The sequence below is a fragment of the Bos grunniens genome, chromosome 2, assembly GCF_055505025.1.
Source record: "Bos grunniens cultivar Pamir isolate PY7600 chromosome 2, Bosgru_T2T1.0, whole genome shotgun sequence".
Taxonomy (NCBI): Eukaryota; Metazoa; Chordata; class Mammalia; order Artiodactyla; family Bovidae; genus Bos; species Bos grunniens.
Window position 1 is genome coordinate 130,872,974 of NC_141166.1, and position 11,475 is coordinate 130,884,448.

At 37.0% G+C, this 11,475-nt stretch overlaps 1 long non-coding RNA gene across 1 annotated transcript in view; it reads left to right on the forward strand.

Moving 5' to 3' along the window:
- LOC147378746 (uncharacterized) overlaps nt 1-11,475 on the forward strand; it is a 50,640-nt gene that overhangs the window by 19,483 nt on the left and 19,682 nt on the right. The gene's annotated exons all lie outside the window — the stretch shown is intronic.

Below are 11,475 nucleotides of genomic sequence, written 5' to 3' on the forward strand. Positions count from 1 at the left end.
AAAAAAAAAACGAAAAAACAAAAGCAGAGACATTACTTTGCCAACAAAGGTCCATCTAGTCAAGGCTATGGTTTTTCCTGTGGTCATGTATGGATGTGAGAGTTGGACTGTGAAGAAGGCTGAGCGCCGAAGAATTGATGCTTTTGAACTGTGGTGTTGGAGAAGACTCTTGAGAGTCCCTTGGACTGCAAGGAGATCCAACCAGTCCATTCTGAAGGAGATCAGCCCTGGGATTTCTTTGGAAGGAATGATGCTAAAGCTGAAACTCCAGTACTTTGGCCACCTCATGCGAAGAGTTGACTCATTGGAAAAGACTCTGATGCTGGGAGGGATTGGGGGCAAGAAGAGAAGGTGACGACAGGATGAGATGGCTGGATGGCATCACTGACTCAATGGACGTGAGTTTCAGTGAACTCCGGGAGTTGGTGATGGACAGGGAGGCCTGGCGTGCTGCGATTCATGGGGTCGCAAAGAGTTGGACACGACTGAGCAACTGATCTGATCTGTTACATGATAAGTAGTTGTTCCAACTTTATAAGAAAATGCTAAGCTGTTTCCCAGAGTAGCTGTGCCATTTTGCATTCCCACTAGCAATTATGAAAGTTTCAATTGCTCTGCATACTTACCAGCAGTTGGTATTGCATATTTTTAATTTTACCCATTTTAATAGATGTACAGATGTATCATACCATGGTTTTCATTCTTCAAATGGCCAGTATTGTTGAGCATGTACTGGTAGGCTGCAGTCCATGGGGTCGCAAAGAGTCGGACACGACTGAGCAACTTCACTTTCATTTCATGTACTTACTTGCCATCCATAGATGATGTCTTGCATGAAAATTCTGTTACACATCCTTTAAAAATTGGATTGTTTTCTTACTGTTGACTTTTGGTATTTGACCATTCTAGATTGAATTCATTTGTTGGGCAAATGACGTGCAAATATTTTTTTCTCCATCTGGGGCTCATCTTTTTACTTCCTTAACTGTGTTCTACTCAGAACAAAAGTTTTCAATTTTTCTTTAGTCAAGTTTATCAGTTTTTTTTATGGTTCATGCTTTCGGTGTCATATCTAGAAGCTCTTTGTCAAACCCAAGATCATGAATGTTTTCTGTAATGTCTTGTGAAAGTCTTATATTTTACATTTAGATTTATGACTCCCTTTGAGTTAATTTTCTATATAAAGGGTAAGGTATAGATCTCTGAGGGGGTGGATATGACTGTCCAGTTGTTCTAGTTCCAGTCATTGAAAAAATGAGCCTTTTTGCACTGAATTATTTTTGCACAGTTGTCAAAACTCAATTGACCATACTCCTGTGGGTTTATTTCTGGACTCTTCTGTTCCAAAAATTTGTGTGTCTGGCCTTTCATCAATATAGAACTGTCTTGATTATTGTAGCCTTTTAATCATTCTTAAAAGTGGGTAATGTGAGCTGCTCGGACCTGGGAAGAGCACAAAACTCAGGCCCAACTGAGTCTGCGCCTCTGAGGACTACCCGAGTGCCTGAACCTGAGCGGCTTGGACCTGGGAGGTACATGCAACCCAGGGCCAGCCTCGGATTGTTCCAGGCGGAACAACCTAGAGCCCAAGCAGTGTGGACAGGGAGGCTACACGCGCCGTGAGCGGGGGCAGACCCAGTGTGGCTGAGGCACTGCGAGCGCACGCCAGTGTTATTTGTTTGCAGCATCCCTCCCTCCCTCCCCATAGCGCGACTGAACAAAGAGAAGAAATACAGCTCCACCCATCAGAACACCGACACAAGCTTCCCTAACCAGGAAACCTTGACAAGCCACCTGTACAAACCCACACACAGCGAGGAAAAGCCACAATAAAGAGAACTCCACAAACTGCCAGAATACAGAAAGGACACCCCAAACTCAGCAATTTAAACAAAATGAAGAAACAGAGGAATAGCCAGCAGATAAAGGAACAGGATAAATGCCCACCAAACCAAACAAAAGAGGAAGAGAGAGGGAATCTACCTGATAAAGAATTCCAAATAATGATAGTGAAATTGATCCAAAATCTTGAAATTAAAATGGAATCACAGATAAATAGCTTGGAGACAAGGATTGAGAAGATGCAAGAAAGGTTTAACAAGGACCTAGAAGAAATAAAAAAGAGTCAATATATAATGAATAATGCAATAAATGAAATCAAAAACACTCTGGAGGCAACAAATAGTAGAATAACAGAGGCAGAAGATAGGATTAGTGAATTAGAAGATAGAATGGTAGAAATAAATGAATCAGAGAGAATAAAAGAAAAACGAATTAAAAGAAATGAGGACAATCTCAGAGACCTCCAGGACAATATTAAACGCTACAACATTCGAATCATAGGGGTTCCAGAAGAAGAAAACAAAAAGAAAGACCATGAGAAAATACTTGAGGAGATAATAGTTGAAAACTTCCCTAAACTGGGAAAGGAAATAATCACCCAAGTCCAAGAAACCTAGAGAATCCCAAACAGGATAAACCCAAGGCGAAACACCCCAAGACACATATTAATCAAATTAACAAAGATCAAACACAAAGAACAAATATTAAAAGCAGCAAGGGAAAAACAACAAATAACACACAAGGGAATTCCCATAAGGATAACAGCTGATCTTTCAATAGAAACTCTTCAAGCCAGGAGGGAATGGCAAGACATACTTAAAATGATGAAAGAAAATAACCTACAGCCCAGATTATTGTACCCAGCAAGGATTTCATTCAAGTATGAAGGAGAAATCAAAAGCTTCTCAGACAAGCAAAAGCTGAGAGAATTCTGCACCACCAAACCAGCTCTCCAACAAATACTAAAGGATATTCTCTAGACAGGAAACACAAAAATGGTGTATAAATTCGAACCCCAAACAATAAAGTAAATGGCAATGGAATCATACTTATCAGTAATTACCTTAAACGTAAATGGGTTGAATGCCCCAACCAAAAGACAAAGACTGGCTGAATGGATACAAAAACAAGACCCCTACATATGTTGTCTACAGGAGACCCACCTCAAAACAGGGGACACATAAAGACTGAAAGTGAAGGGCTGGAAAAAGATTTTCCATGCAAATAGGGACCAAAATAAAGCAGGAGTAGCAATACTCATATCAGATAAAATAGACTTTAAAACAAAGGCTGTGAAAAGAGACAAAGAAGGTCACTACATAATGATCAAAGGATCAATCCAAGAAGAAGATATAACAATTATAAATATATATGCACCCAACACGGGAGCACCGCAGTATGTAAGACAAATACTAACAAGTATGAAAGGAGAAATTAACAATAACACAATAATAGTGGGAGACTTTAATACCCCACTCACACCTATGGAAAAAAAAAAAAAGTGGGTAATGTGAGTATTCCAAATTTGATCTTTCTCAAAATTGTTTTGGCTATTCTAGTTTCTTTCTTTGCATTTCCATAGTGAGCTTAGACTTGGTGTGTTTATAACAAATCCTGCTGGGATTTTGAATGGAATTTTAGAATCAGTTTGTCAGTGTCTACAAAATAGCCTCCTGGAATAGTGCTTATATGTAAATTTATATATATATAAATTGGGGGAGAACTGACATCTTAACAATATTATCTTTGAGATCATGAACACTTTATCTATTTAGTTTACAATTTATATTATTTACATATGGCATATACAGTGTAGTTTTTCATATATTTTGTTAAATATACCCCTAGCTGTTCAGTTTTTATATATTGCAAATGGCACTAATTTCATCTTTCAATTACTAAGTATACTGAAGTACAGTTAATTTTTCTATAACTTTGTACCATGAGACTTTGCTAAAATCATTTATTCTATTAATTTTTTCATATATATTCCTTTGGATTTTTTACATACATATACAAGTCATGTCATCTGCAATTAAAGGCAGGTTTTTTTTCTGACAAACTGTATGCTTTGTATTTCTTCCCTCTAGTACAATATTAAGTAAAAATTGCAAAATAAATAGAAATTGTGAGAATAAACACTGTTGCCTTGTTCCCATCATGGCTAAAGTTATTCAGTCTTTTCACTGTTATATATTTGTTTGAGGAAGACTCTCCTATTTCTAGTTTGCTAAGAATTTTTATCGTGAATGGTTGTTTTATCAAATGCTTTTACTGCATCTATTGAGGTCATCTGGCTGTTTTCTATATTAACACAATGAATTATGTTCATTGACTTTTGAATGTTACAATCAAAATTTACATCGTGTTCTGGTATAAATCCCACTTGGGTCATGATGTAGCAACCATACTCTATGCTGGATTCAATTTGCCATTAAAAAAGTGTTATGTGAGTCTGTATTCATGAGGGATATTGACTTGCAGAGTGTTCTTTTCTTGAACTGTCTTTACTTGTGGTAGCAGGGGGATCCTGACTTCTTACAGAATGCATATGGAATCCTCTCTCTCTATTTTCTGGAGTTTGGGCAAGATTGGTATTATTTCTTTCTGAAACATTTGAAAGAATTTAGAACTTCAGAGTTGCCATTTGAGCCCAGAGATTTCTTCCCGGGAAGGTTTAAGTTATAAATATGATTTCTTTCATTTATATAGGGATGTCAGACTTTCTGTTTTCTCTTGTGCCAGTTTTGGTGGTTTGGTGTGTTCAGAGTTGCTCATAATATTCCCTTCTTCGTCTTTTAATGAGTAAGGAGTATACAGTAATGTCCTTTCCCCATCGCTTCTTGGTTATGTGTGTCCTCTCACTTTCTTGATCAGACTAGATACAGACTTAGCTATTTTATGAGATGTTCTTTTAAGCACTACTATTGGTTCCATTTCCTTTCCTTTTTTTCTGCTCTCATCTATACTATTTCCTTCCTTCTGTTTACTTTGGGTTTAATTTACTTTTCCTTTTCTAGCTTTTTAAGGTGAAAACTTAGATCACTGACTTAATGCTTTCTTTTCTGTTAAAAGGATTCAAGTCTATCAGTTTCCCTTTAAACTTTCAAAAGTGCATTTAAAAATTTTTGATATGTTGTGGCTATTACTTGGTTGAAAATATGTTAATTTCCTTATGATTTCTTCTTTGTCCCATGGGTTTTTGTTTAGTTTTCAAGTATCTGGGACTTTCCTGGATATTTTATTATTTATTAATTCTGTGATGGTTGGAAAATATACTCTAAGATTCCAAGCTTTTGAAATCTGTAGAGACTATCATGTAGTCTCTCTCGGTGATTGTTCTATATTCATCTTATAAGAGTGTATCCTACCGTTGTTGGGTATAATTTTCTATAAATGTCAGTTAAGTCCAGCAGAATTATAGTGTTGTTAAAAAACTGAATTCCTTATTTTTTTCCTTTGGGTATTCTTATCAGTTACTGAGAGAATACTGTTTCTGCCTTTAATTATCAGTTTTTCTTAATGTGTTTTGAAGCTTTGTTATTAGTTACCTATACACTTATGATTATAATGTCTTCTCCTCATTGACACATAAAATGTCCCTCTTAATTTCTGTAATACTACTGGTTCTTTGAGGTCTGATTTGTCTGATATTCATATAGCCACAGCAGCTTTTTTATACTTCTTGTTTGCATTGTATATCCTTTCTCACCTTCTCGTTGCAACCAGTATATTTGTATGTAAGGTGTATCTCTTATAATTAGCATATAGTTGGAGTTTTTAAATAGACTTCCTTTTTTAGAGCAGTTTTAGGTTCACAGCAAAGTTGAGCAGGAAATAGTTACCTTCTTCCCATTCCCCTCACCCGCTCCAACACACACAGCCTCACCCACTGTCAACACTCCAATCTGAGAGTTACAGTGAATCTACATTGACGTATGACCTCTCCAAGTCTTTACCGGACGTTAGGTTTCATTCTTGGTGCTGTACATTATGTGGGCTTGACAACTGGCACATTATCCATCATTATAGTAGCACACAGAGAACTACCCTAAAAATTCTCTGTGCTCCACCTAGTCAATCTTCCCTCCTCTCTCCGTGCTGTCAACCCCTGGGCTTTTTACTGTCTCCATAATTTTCACTTTTTCAGACTGTCATACAGTTGGAAAGATTGTCTTCTTTAGAGCTTAGTAATACACATTTAAGGTTTTTCAGCTACTTTTCATGACTTAATAACATAACTTCTTTTTAACACTGAATAATACTCCATTGTCTGGATATACCACTGTTCACCCATTCACCTACTGAAGGACATCTTGGTTGCTTCCAGTTTCTGCAATTTTAAATAAAACCGCTATAAACATCCATGTATGAGGTTTTGTGTCAACATAATTTTTCAACTCATTTGGGTAAATTCCAAAGAGTGTAATTGATGGATCATATGGAAAGAATATATTTAATTTTGTAAGAAACTGCCAAACTGTTTTCCGCAGAGGCTGTGCAACTTTGCTTTCTGTTTCTCCACATCTTCAATAGTGTTTTGTGCTGTCAGTGTTCTGGATTTTTGCCATTCATATAGATTGTACTGATATCACAATGTTTTAAAATGCAACTCCCTAATGATATATGATGTTAAATACTCCTTCACATGCTTATTTCCCTTTTGTCTTCTCTGGGAAGGTATGTTTGTTCAGATCTAGTGTCCATTTTTAAGTCAACCTGTTTTCTTATTAAGTTTTAAAGAGTTCTTGTATATTTTGGATAAACAATCCTTTATCAGATATGTTTTTGCAAATACTTTCCCCCAGTCTGTGGCTTGTCTCCTCATTTTCTGGGCAGTGTGTTGCACAGAAATCTTTACTTTTAACAAAGTCCAACTTATCACTCCTTTCTTTCATGAATTATGCCTCTGATATTGTATCTGAAAGGTCATTGCCAAACCCAAGGTCATTTAGATTTCTCTACATTTAACTCCTGGATTTTATCTTTTAAGTTTTACAGTTTGCTTTATATTTAGACCGTGGCTCACTTTGAGTTAACTTTTGTGAAAGGTGTTAGGTCTAAACTTTTTTTTTTTTTTTTTACAATGAATGTCCAGTTGTTTCAGTACATATTGAAAAGACTGTCTTTGCTCTATTACCTTTGCTCCTTTGTCAAAGATTAGTTGATTACATGTGGATCTTATTTACCTAGTCTGCCTTTTAATTCAAATTTTTAGTTCATTAAGTAATTTCTGATATCTATGGTCAGCAACTTTGCTGTTTGTTTTCTATTTGTCCCATTATTTTTTTCCTCCTATATTCATCCTTTCCTGCCTTCTTCTAGGTTAAATATATCTAATGTCTCATTGTTTTTAAGCCATATTTACGTTATCTTTTTAGTGGTTTCTCTGTTCAGTTTTTTAAAATCTTCCCTCCCCTCCCCCACCTTTTCAGATTGGCTGTATCTCTGGATTTATATTCAAGCTTACTAATCTTTCTTCTCCGATGCCCAATAGCCCATATAATGAGTTTTTCATTTGCTCTTGAATTTACTTCTTGTGTGTTTTGTTACAATTCCTATTTCTCTGCTGAGATACTCTATTTGCTCACTCAATGATCATTTTTCCTTTATGTCCTTGTGTGTGTATGTTAGTTGCTCAGTTGTGTCTGACTATTTGTGATCCCATGGCTTGGCTCCTCTGCCCATGGAATTCTCCAGGAAATGATACTGCAGTGAGTTGCCATTCCCTTCTCCAGGGTATCTTCCCACCCCAGGGATTGAACCTGGGTCTTCTGCATTGCAGGCAGGTTCTTTACCATCTGAGCCTTGAAATTATTTACATTGCTGTTTAAAGTTCTATTAAGTTCTGTTAATTACCAAGTGCTTGGTCATCTGTGGATCTGTTTCTAGTAAATTTTATTTCTTGAATAGGCACATTTTCCTGCTTCTTTGCATTATTAGTAATATTTTATTATGTGGTAGACATTGTGGATAATTTGTAGGAATTTGGATTATGCCATCTTCCTTTCAACAGTATTGAATTTTATCCTTTGTTCAAATGGAACTGTTTGTGCAAACTTAGTCCAGTACAGCCCATTGGACTGGCTGCCTGTTTTAAAAAAATTAAGTTTTATTGGAACTTACTCCTTGCCCGTCTGTTTACAAATTATCTATGGCTGCCTCTGCACTACAATAGTAGGCCTGAGTAGGGTAACATGGGCCATGTGGCTCACAAAACTAAATTATACACAGTAAGTCCCCTATATGTGAACATTCAAGTTGCGAACTTTCAAAGATACAAACGTGTCTTGTCACTTAAGTTAGTTCCCATATCTGGCCTACATGTGTAATCCTCTGCAAGTGATTCTGCTTTTGCATATTTTACTGCACAGTACAGTATCTTTATTTCAAGTTTAGGATGTCCAGGAGCAAGCATAAAAGCAGCAGTGATGCAGCTGGTACAGTTAAGAAGCACCAGCTATTGTTACTGTAGTATTGTACTTTTCAAGTAAAAATGTTTTATTAAAAAATATATATATATATATTTTATTGAAGTATAGTTGACTCATAATGTTTCAGGTTCACAGCAAAGTGATTCAGTTATACAAATACACATATATTATTTTGAAATTATTTTCTATCATAAGTTATTATAAGATATGGATATAGTTCCCTATGCTCTACTGTAAATCTTTGTTGCTTGTTGTATATCTATTTTTAATTAGAAATCAAAATTATATTCATATTAAATAAAACAGAATCAAAATGTCATAATTAGGCAAAAATTCATAAGTTTTCTAATATATATTTTACACATTTGTGTATATATATACATATATATATACACACGTGTATATATATATACGTATATATACACACACACACATATATATATACACACACACACAAAAGCTTTCCTACTACACTTGTTAAAGGCTTGAGAAAGAACATCAAATAAAAAGAGAAGGAGAAATTGGAGAACATAAACAAAATGAAATGGGAATACTGAATATGAAATAGGAAAAGTAAAACAAACTAGATAAAAATAAAAGATCATATAGTCCAGTTGTTTTTAAACATGACTGCTCTTTAGAAACATAATATCTGGAGCTCTGGAGAAAAGCAATACCTGAGCATTTGTATTTTTCAAAAAATTTCAAGATAATTATGATATGCATCTGGATTTTAAAAACTGACTACAGGTTTTTCTATTAGATCCCAGCTTTGGTAATATAAAGCTCTATTATTTTTCTGTTGACCAATCATGATACAGTGGTATTAAGTGAGTAATAGTTACATAATCACAATAGTAAAAGATGTTTATCAGTTTTCACAATCAATAGCCAGACAAAAAATAGAAGATAATTATAACTAAGTCATAGTGGGAACATGATTAAGTTAACAATATAAAATAATTACATACAATTGGGGGGGGTCAAGCAGAGTGATGTGGTAAGTTGAACTGCATACATGCACATGTTTTCATCGACTAGTCAAAGTCTTTTGCTTGGTGCATTTAATCCATTTATTTTAAGGTAATTACCGATATGTATGATCCTATTCAGAGAAGGCAATGGAACCCCACTCCAGTACTCTTACCTGGAAAATCCCATGGACGGCAGAACCTGGTAGGCTGCAGTCCATGGGGTCGCTAAGAGTCAGACACGACTGAGTGACTTCCCTTTCACTTTTCACTTTCATGCACTGGAGAAGGAAATGGCAACCCACTCCAGTGTTCTTGCCTGGAGAATCCCAGGGACAGTCTGTGGGGTCGCACAGGGTCGGACACAACTGAAGCGACTTAGCAGCAGTAGCAGCATTATCCTATTACCATTTTCTTAATTGTTTTGGGTTTATTTTCGTAGGTCTCTTCCTTCTCTTGGGTTTTTTGCCTAGATAAGTTCCTTTAGCTTTGATTGTAAAGCTGGTTTGGTGGTGCTGAATTCTCTTAACTTTTGCTTGTCTGGAAAGCTTTTGATTTCTCCATCAAATCTGAAGGAGTCTTGCTGGGTAGAGTATTCTTGGTTCTAGGTTCTTCCCTTTCATCACTTTAAATATGCCATGCCATTCCCTTCTGGCTTGTATCATTTCTGTTGAGAATCAGCTGATAGCTTGATGGGAGTTCCCTTGTTGCTTTTAATATTTTATCCCTGTCTTTAGTCTTTGTCAGTTTGATTACTGTGTGTCTCAGTATGTTCTTCCTTGGGTTTATCCTTCCTGGGACTCTCTGTGCTACCTGGACTTGGCTGACTATTTCCTTTCCCATGTTAGGGAAGTCTTCAGCCATTATCTATTCAAATATTTTCTCAGGTCCTCTCTTTTCCTTTTGGGACCCTTATAATGTGAATGTTGATGTGTTTAATGTTGTCCCAGAGGTCTCTTAGGCTGTATTCATTTCTTTTCATTCTTTTTTCTATGTTCTGTCCTGTGGCAGTGATTCTCACCATTCTGTCCTCCCAGTCATTTATCTTTTCTTCTGCCTCAGTTATTCTGCTGTTGATTCCTTCTAGTGTATTATTCATCTGTTTATGTGTTCTTTAGTTCTTCTAGGTCTTTGGTAAACATTTCTTGCATCTTCTCAATCTTTGCCTCCGTTCTTTTCCTGAGATCCTGGATCATCTTTACTATCATTATTCTGAATTCTTTTTCTGTAAGATTGCCTATCTCCACTTCATTTAGTTGTTTTCCTGGGATTTTATCTTGTCCATTCATCTAGGACATAACTTTCTGCTTTTTCATCGTGATTAACTTTCTGTAATATGGTTTTTGTTTCAGCAGCTGTGAGACTGTGCTTCTTGCTTCTTCTCTCTGTCCTCTGATGGATGAGGCTAAGAGGTTTGTGTAAGCTTCTTGATTGGAAGGACTGGCATGGGAAAACTAGGTCTTGCTCTGGTGGCCAGGGCCTTGCTCAGTAAAGCTTTTATCTAATTGTCTGCTGATGGGTGGGGTTGCACTCCCTCCCTGGTAGTTGTTTGGCCTGAGGGGTCTACAGGCTCTATGGTAGGGTTAATGGTGAATTCCAAGAGGGTTTACACCCAGGGGGACCTTCCAGTGCCCCGTCCCTGTGGTGAGCCCCTGCCAACCCATGCTCCACAGGAGGCCCTCCAACACTGGCAGGTGGTGTTCAGTCTCCTGTGGGGTCACTGCTCCTCTCCTGTGGGTCTTGGTGCATGCAAAATTTTGTTTGTGCCCTCCAAGACTAGAGTGTCTGTTCCCCTCAGTCCTCTGGAAGGCCTATAATCAAATCCCGCTGGCCCTGAAGGCCAGATTCCCTGAGGAATCCCAGTCCCTTTGTTGGATGCCCAGGCTGGGAAGCTTGACTTGGGGTTCAGAACCTTCACAATAGTGCAAGAACTTGTTTGGTATTATTGTTCTCCAGTCTGTAGGTCACCCACCTAGCAGGTATGAGATTTAATTTTATTGTGATTGCATCCCTCCTACCAACTTGCTGCAGCTTCTTAGTCTTTGGACGTGGGGTTTCTTTTTGTGGTAGGTTTCAGCGTCCTCCTATCAATGGTTGTTCAACAGCTATTTGCAATTTTGGTGCTCTCACAAGAGGAGATGAGTACATGTCCTTCTACTCTGCCATTTTCAAAAATGTTTTATTTTTATACACTATTTGTGTGAAAAGTATTATAAACGTTTATTACA